This window comes from Acromyrmex echinatior, chromosome 3 (genome assembly GCF_024713525.1).
Source record: "Acromyrmex echinatior isolate Ae372 chromosome 3, ASM2471352v2, whole genome shotgun sequence".
Taxonomy (NCBI): domain Eukaryota; kingdom Metazoa; phylum Arthropoda; class Insecta; order Hymenoptera; family Formicidae; genus Acromyrmex; species Acromyrmex echinatior.
The window spans coordinates 6,826,017-6,833,802 of NC_141854.1; positions in this window are offsets into that span (position 1 = coordinate 6,826,017).

A 7,786-nucleotide genomic window follows, 5' to 3' on the forward strand; every position below is an offset into this window, starting at 1 on the left:
ATAAACAAACGAACTTCGCATGTATTCCTGATTGTAGAAACTAAACTTCTCGTCTGTACGAATAGCATAGATTTTTGAGCATTCAAATAATACAATTTTAAATTTTCACTTTTTTTCAGATGATATATTTTGTAATTAATACGTATATTTTTGGTATATATAATTTTAAGAAACACACAGTCTATTTTATTCTTTATGAATAAATTGTTAATTATCCAATAAAAAATGGTCGTCAATTAAACGTTGAATCGACGTCAAATTGATGTTGAAATCATTGTATTTATATCGATTCGATGTCAATTCGATGACTCATTTCTCGCTGGATAATATTTACTTTTTAAAAATAAAGTTTTTTTAAAAAATATTTTTTCTGTACGAATACTTTTTATACTCACTGTACATATATTAAAGAAAAGTCGCCAATATTGATTTCTATAAAGAGACTTCCCCTTATTTTTTAGAAACTAAACACTACATTTTATTATTGATAAAAACATGTGATAGAAATAAACTGCAAATATATACATGTATTATAAATTTTTACTTCTTTAATTTAAATGATTAAGGAAATAAAAATTTATAATTCATACAGAATAAATCAGAGTAGTTGAATCAGTTTTTTTTTTACCCTATGAGAAAATTATTCACTAATTATATTGATTTAGCGATATAGATCAGATGCGTGGATACATCGTGCGAATTGCTGGTCTGGACGCGCACCGAGAAAAAGACACATTTTTAATATCTTGTAACAATTTTCACAACGTTAAACGTGCGTATTTTTGTATATACTCAAACCAGCAGTTTACACGATGTTATCCACGCATCCAATTTGTATCATTAAGTCCATAATAGATAGATGTGTAATCGATAATTTTTTCATAGGGTAAAAAATTGGTTCAAGTACTGTGATTTACTCTGCATTACATTAAAGTTAATTACTATATTCATCAAAAAAATTGCTAGAAATACTAATTTTAGAAATGTTAATTATTGACGTAACGATACAAATGCTTAGATAACGTCGTGCTAGTTTGAATACGGAAATAGGCACATTTAGTGTTGTGTTGTAAAAATTGTAGATATTAAAAATACACATTTTTCTCAGTGTGCTCAGCTCAGCAATTCGCACAATATATCCACACATCTATGTAATCTGTATCGCTAAATCGGTACTTAGGTCGGTTCTATCGGCGCGCTCTCATTAGTACAATTGCAAACATTAATATCTTGATTATTAAGAATATCGCTAAACGGTAAAGGACTTTTATGTTTATTTCGATCCCATCTACTTTCCTGTGGGCGGTTGGAGAAGTCTCGCGGGATACCCTGTACATAGAAGTCGTAGATGGTCATAGGATCTCAAATTATAAAAAATTGACCAATTCTAATCAAGTATTCTCCTTATATTTGTCTGCGACTGGTCAATTTCTCCCTTAAGACTTCACGATCATCTATAGATTTGTTCGCGTCGCATGTTCCAACACGTTCCAATATGCTCCTACCATAGCTCTTACTTAATCCAACGCACTTGATAGAGTGAGTAGGAGCTACAGTAGGAGCATGTTGGAACATATTAGAGCTTGCGACGCGAACAAATCTTATGATTTCTGTGATAAACGATCCAAAAAATAGGTTAGGTTCTATATAGTTTGCTTCTATTACTAATAATTAGTTGGTATAGCAGATTAGTAGCAATTACAACAAATCAATTTTGTTGTCATATATTTATTGATTAGTACCTTGTTAAAGGTACTGGTGGCTTGTTAAATTAACAAAATCCTTTCTCTCATTGTCAGTGTAGAACGGACTAAACTAAGTCGAAAAATCTTTTATCATTTTGCAATTTTTGCAATACTTTATAGGAGATATTAATTTCTAAAGATCACACCAAATAAGCACATATCCGTGCGAACTAGATTACGTCTATCAATTGCAGTCGATTATTGCGCGAGAACTACTTGGTAGGCGCGCATTAAGCGCCATAACTTAAGCCTACCAAGCAGTGACTACTCCCTGTGCAACAAGCACGTAGCGATCGCGACTAATACGGGCGTATACTTGATGATAATCCGCGCAGATACTCATTAAGTGATATTTAGAAATTAATATCTCCTAAAGTATTGCACAAAGGACTTTTCAATTTAATTTAGTCTGTTCTACACTGACAATGAGAGAAAGGATTTTGTTAATTTAACAAGCCACTAGTACCTTTAACCTTTAACAGGATACTAATCGGTAAAGAACTTTTCGACTCACAAGGGAAATTTCACAACTGTCCGGAACCGATTTGATTCCCCATAAAATATGTTGTTAAAATCTAAGAGACACGAAAATCTAAGAGACACGTATTTTTTTATACATGCCCTAAATCATGTTAAAGAGAAAAAAAATCTCTTTAAAAAAAAACGGTATTTTTCTTTCGAATCGTTGGAAGATGATATAAAAGATGGACAAAAATTTTTTAAACAGAAGTTGTACGATTTTAAGAGTACTTCAATGTTGTAAAGAAAAAAAATTAAAAAAAATTTTTTTGTTAACAATTGCTAAACAAAAAAATTTTTTTTTAATTTTTTTTCTTCACATTGAAGTACTCTTGATTTATAGTATAGTATAGTAAAGATGATTTATAATAGATATAGTAATCAAAAATTAGTTTCTAATATAACATAAAATAAAATGCATAAGTACCTTGTACCTATGTATCTAAAATTTAAAAGATACCATATCCAAAAATAACTAAATACGGATACAGGTATTTCCGCCTATAAGAATCCAGGTAATGTACTTAGGTACAGCTAAAATATCTAGATACTGTATCTAAATACTTTTACTTACGTTTCAACACTGTTTGTGACTTGTTTTTATATAAAATCATGTGATCTTTGTAGTGAGCACATGTCGAGATTCCGTGAGAAAATGATGGAACAATTGATTGTTTGCATAAATAATGTCTTTAATAAAATTCACACGCATTTGGATACTTATTGTAATGAGGCACGCTCGCAACTTTTTTATCTTGTATATGTACTTTGCATTGTAACATGAGCGACAGTTAATGATTGAGATCGAAAGAGATGTCTCCAATGAATGATATTAATTACTCTTTTTGCGTTATTTGTGGCAGATGTTATATAATTTCCTTTTACTGATCTCGATAAAACTCTGTCAGTAGAATCGTGTCTTATTGTTAATATTGCTTCACTCAAATGCGTGACCTCGACAAGACTTTATTAGTAGAACCGTGTCTTATTGTTAGTATTGCTTCACGTCATAAATGCGTAGCTCTTGCGTAGCCTCTGTAATTTGGTAACGTTTATGCAATTAGCGAAAGACTTTTATCCTACTTTTACACAATCTTCCTAAAGCTTATTCGCGATTTCCGCATCAAGGTTATATTTTCGCAACCTTCTGAGAAATTGATTTCGTAATTGTTGTTATCCTGCAACTGCTTGTTGATAAGTATTAATACATTTTCTAAATACAATCATCCAGATTCTAAATTCAACATATCCAGATAAAAATGAATTCTACAAGTTCAAAAATAAAATTCTTATGATCTTCTATTGCAAATTGCATAATTTAAATAATAGATGTATTATTAATATTAATTCTCTGCAAAAACAATTTATTAAATTAAAATGTATGATGAAACCTAGGTGATACGTATTTTTATATCTATTAAAGTCCCATAAATAAAAATTCTACTTAATTTAAACTATGTATATCAGACATATAAAAAATGTGATATCAATAATGGGCTAAATTTGCCATCAAGTTAAAGCCCATAAATAAAAATTGTACTTAATTTGAACGGTACATATCAGGTATGTAAAGGATTTGATATCAATAACTACATTGTAATCTTTAAAAATTGTTATATTAGATTTAAGTGGTACAGTAATACCATTGTAATTTTTTTTAAATATTCACCATTCAACCATCTTTTTAATAAATGTAGCATTTAAATTAAATATATTATTTTGAACGGTTTTTGTTTCATTTTTAATCCAGCAACGCCAAATGTTTTTACATGAAAATTTTTTTATTTCAATTTTTTAATTTTATTCTGTTACGCCTTAATTCTCTGTGATAATCCTTGGGTTAACAAGATAACCCAATGGATTTCATTTTTTAATTTTTTATGCAACAGAGTTTTGTTCAAGATTCATATATATGATTTAGATTGAGCAAGGTAACAACTTTTAAAGATTATAATATAGCGCCAATTATTGATATCAGATCTTCTATATACCTGATACCGTTCAAATTAAGTACAATTTTTATTTATGGGTTTTTAACTTAATGGCAAATTTAGCGCCCATTATCACATCTTTTATATGCCTGATACGCATCATTTAAATTAAGTAGAATTTTTATTTATGGGATTTTAGTAGATACAAAAAAACGTATCACCTGAGTTTCATTATACATTTCAATTTAATACAATTTTGTTTTGCAGAGTACGTATCCACAGCGCTTTTTTACCTTTTTTTAAAAAGGTAAATGTATGCTGATATCTCATGCATTTTGTAAGCATTTAATGTCTTTTTAAAAACAGTATATGAATTAATTAATTTAGTACATATCTTTTCGAAGAACCGAAGAATACATACTCTTAGCGCCTTTTTCGTCCCTTTTTTTAAAGTTTTGTACTGATATCATATATTTTGTAGAGTCTTGTTTCCTTTATGGGACTTTAATAGATACAAAAATACGTATCACCGAGGTTTCATCGTATATTTTAAGCCAATGAAATTTTGTGTGCAGAGCACGTCCCCACGGCACTTTTTCACCTTTTTTTGAATAGGTAAATGTATACCTATCTCTAAATGTATACCTATCTCTAACCACCAACTAATGTAACCTATTCTTGAATAGGTAAATGTATATGATATCTTATGCATTTCGTAGTGTTTAACGTCTTCTTATAAACAGTATATAAATTAATCAATTTAATACACATTTTTTTCTGAAGAACCGAAGAATACGCACTTTTAGCGCCTTTTTCTACCCCTTTTTAGGGTAAGTTTTGTACTGATATCATGTATTTTTTTGTAGTGTTTAACGTTTCTTTATAAAATCATTTTTTAATGTAGTGAAATTTCTTCTCGCGAAACATATATTCGTATATATATATACTACCTTCTTACCTCTTTCAAAAAGATAAATTTATATACTAATATCATGACCCTTGTAGTTTTTAATGCTTTTTTATATAAAGAGTATATAAATTAATTACTTTAGTACATTTTTTACGAAGATTTTTGACTGTAACATTAGGGTTGGAAAGTCCAATCGTTTCTTCTAACGAGTTGGAACGATCACTCGTTAGTGAAAAATAGTAACTTGTTATTTGTAACGCGTTACTTTTTATTTACTCATTACTTGTAACGAATAACGTTATGCGATACTTATTACGAATAACTTTTTCAATGAGTAAACGTAAAATGTAAAAAGTTACTTTTTTTCAGAATTATTGTATATATATACAGGGTGCGTCACCAAAATCCGGACAAATCGAACAATTCCTTGTCGTGGCAGCCTCAGAGAGCCTCTTTAATGTGTACGATTTGTATCAAAGGTCCTCCTCGGCAATTCGACGCATTGTTGGCTCGCTTACACCAACAATCGATGCTAATTTTCGCAACGATTGCCTTGGGTCATCCGAAATCAGCATTTGAGCCCTTTCAACGACTGCAGGGATCCTCGCGGTGCGTTCTTTCGAGTGACTCTTCCTCGCTGGCATACTGGAACCTTCGTTGGACTGTTCTAAAGCCGTATATTTTGCCACAACGTCATAAACAGTGGATCTCGGGTATCCAAAGAACCGAATTATTTCCGTTGCTGAGCGCCCGGCGCGAAGGTCTTCGATGATTGCGGCTCTTCGATTATACTCCGCACTTGGTTTCAACATCACGGCCATTTTGAGAATATGACTGTTTACTAGAAGCATCAGGCTTTCTTGAACGCCAATAACAATCTCTGGCGGAGGCACAGTATAGCGGAAAATTTGAATTGAAATTTGTCCAGATTTTGGTGACGCACCCTGTATTCATATGTATATATATATATATATATGTGTATATATATATATATATATACATATATATACATATATATATACATATGAATGACATTCATATATATTATTCTATTATATTTAGTCTAAAATGTTTCATAATTTAAAAAAGATGTTTGCATTTGTCTTTATTTAAAGAATGTACAACATATTATCCATCTTTATTAGTGAATAAAAATTAGAGATACCTCGAATTTTGGATTTAAAAAATAGAAACATTTCACGTAAGCAATTATGTAAAAAATTTCACTAGTAAACCGCTTTTTACCTCTCACCTTTTGACACATTAGTTGAAGAAATATTCGAAATTCTGAAATAAATATCAAATAGAGAGCTCCTTCGATGTTACACGATAATAGGGGATGATATCTCATATAACTCGCGCTGCTAAAACTATAGAATGTTAATTTCTGAAAAAATCGATATAAGAAATTGTTTCATTCTGCGAAATATTAATTTATAAATTATACTTTTTTTCAACTAATATAAAGACAAGTTGTCTATATACTAATATTCAGGGCTCAGTTGTATTTAAAACATAAAATTATTTAAAGTATATACTTTTAATAAAAAAGATAAAAAGATTATTTAGTATTTATTATTTTAAATAACTTCTATGATCTACTTCTTAAGTAACATTTTAAATAAGTTTCCGGAACTTATTTTATATTTTTTATATAAATCGTATCAGAGGGTTGGTCGTATTTATAATAAAATAATTTTATTTAAAATATGTATTTTATAAATAAAGATAATATTATAAAAAAGCAGTTATTTAATATTTATTATTTAAAAAGAACTTTTTATTCTTTATTTCAAATAAGTTTTTGGAATCTAAAGTACGTTTCATGTTATCTAGTATAATATATATTTGTCGCAAATATGTTTCAAAAAGAATTATGTAAAGAAGAACTGCACGGTTACCTGCCTACACGAGCGTCGGTAAATGAATGACTATGCAGTAAATGGTAACTGTGTGAATTGCGAAAACATGCGCTGACCGCCCGCCCTTCCGCGTTAAGACAAAGCCGTGCGCCAACCCTCTGACTGTCAAAATTTAACGCATACTTTTTACAAATAATCTATTCTTTATATTTTTTACATTCTTCGATAAATAGGCTTTATTGCTTTATTTCTTAAAAATCATTACGCACTCACATCTCACATCAATATGTATATTTTAGATATTTCAAATTGTGTTGCGCAATAATTAGTTTATAATAACTCTTACAATATCCGCGCAATGTATGCAATATTTTTAACAGATATACGTATTGTAGCTTTTTGTTGCTTTTGAATCATTTAATTCTGCAGTCATTTATGTTTTATTTCGCATTCTTAAAAGTTATATTCTTTTTGTAGGTAAAACATGTATATCCTAGAAGTACGAAAAGATTAAGATGATTTTGAATATTCATTAATTCAATCGACATAATTATTTATAGCGAAATTTTCAACTATATTTTAATTATATTTTTATCTATATTTTCGTTTCTAATCTAATTCTTTTACAACAAAAATTAATAATTAATAATAACAAAATATTTTAAATATCATGTTGAAGATCGATTTAAATTATTTAAAGTTTATTCTAAGTTGCTATTGAATTTTTTCTGGATAGTGACAAATTAAATTTTATATCACATTTAGGTTAATTAGATATTTATACATATTTGATTGTACAATGGTTGATAATATCATTAT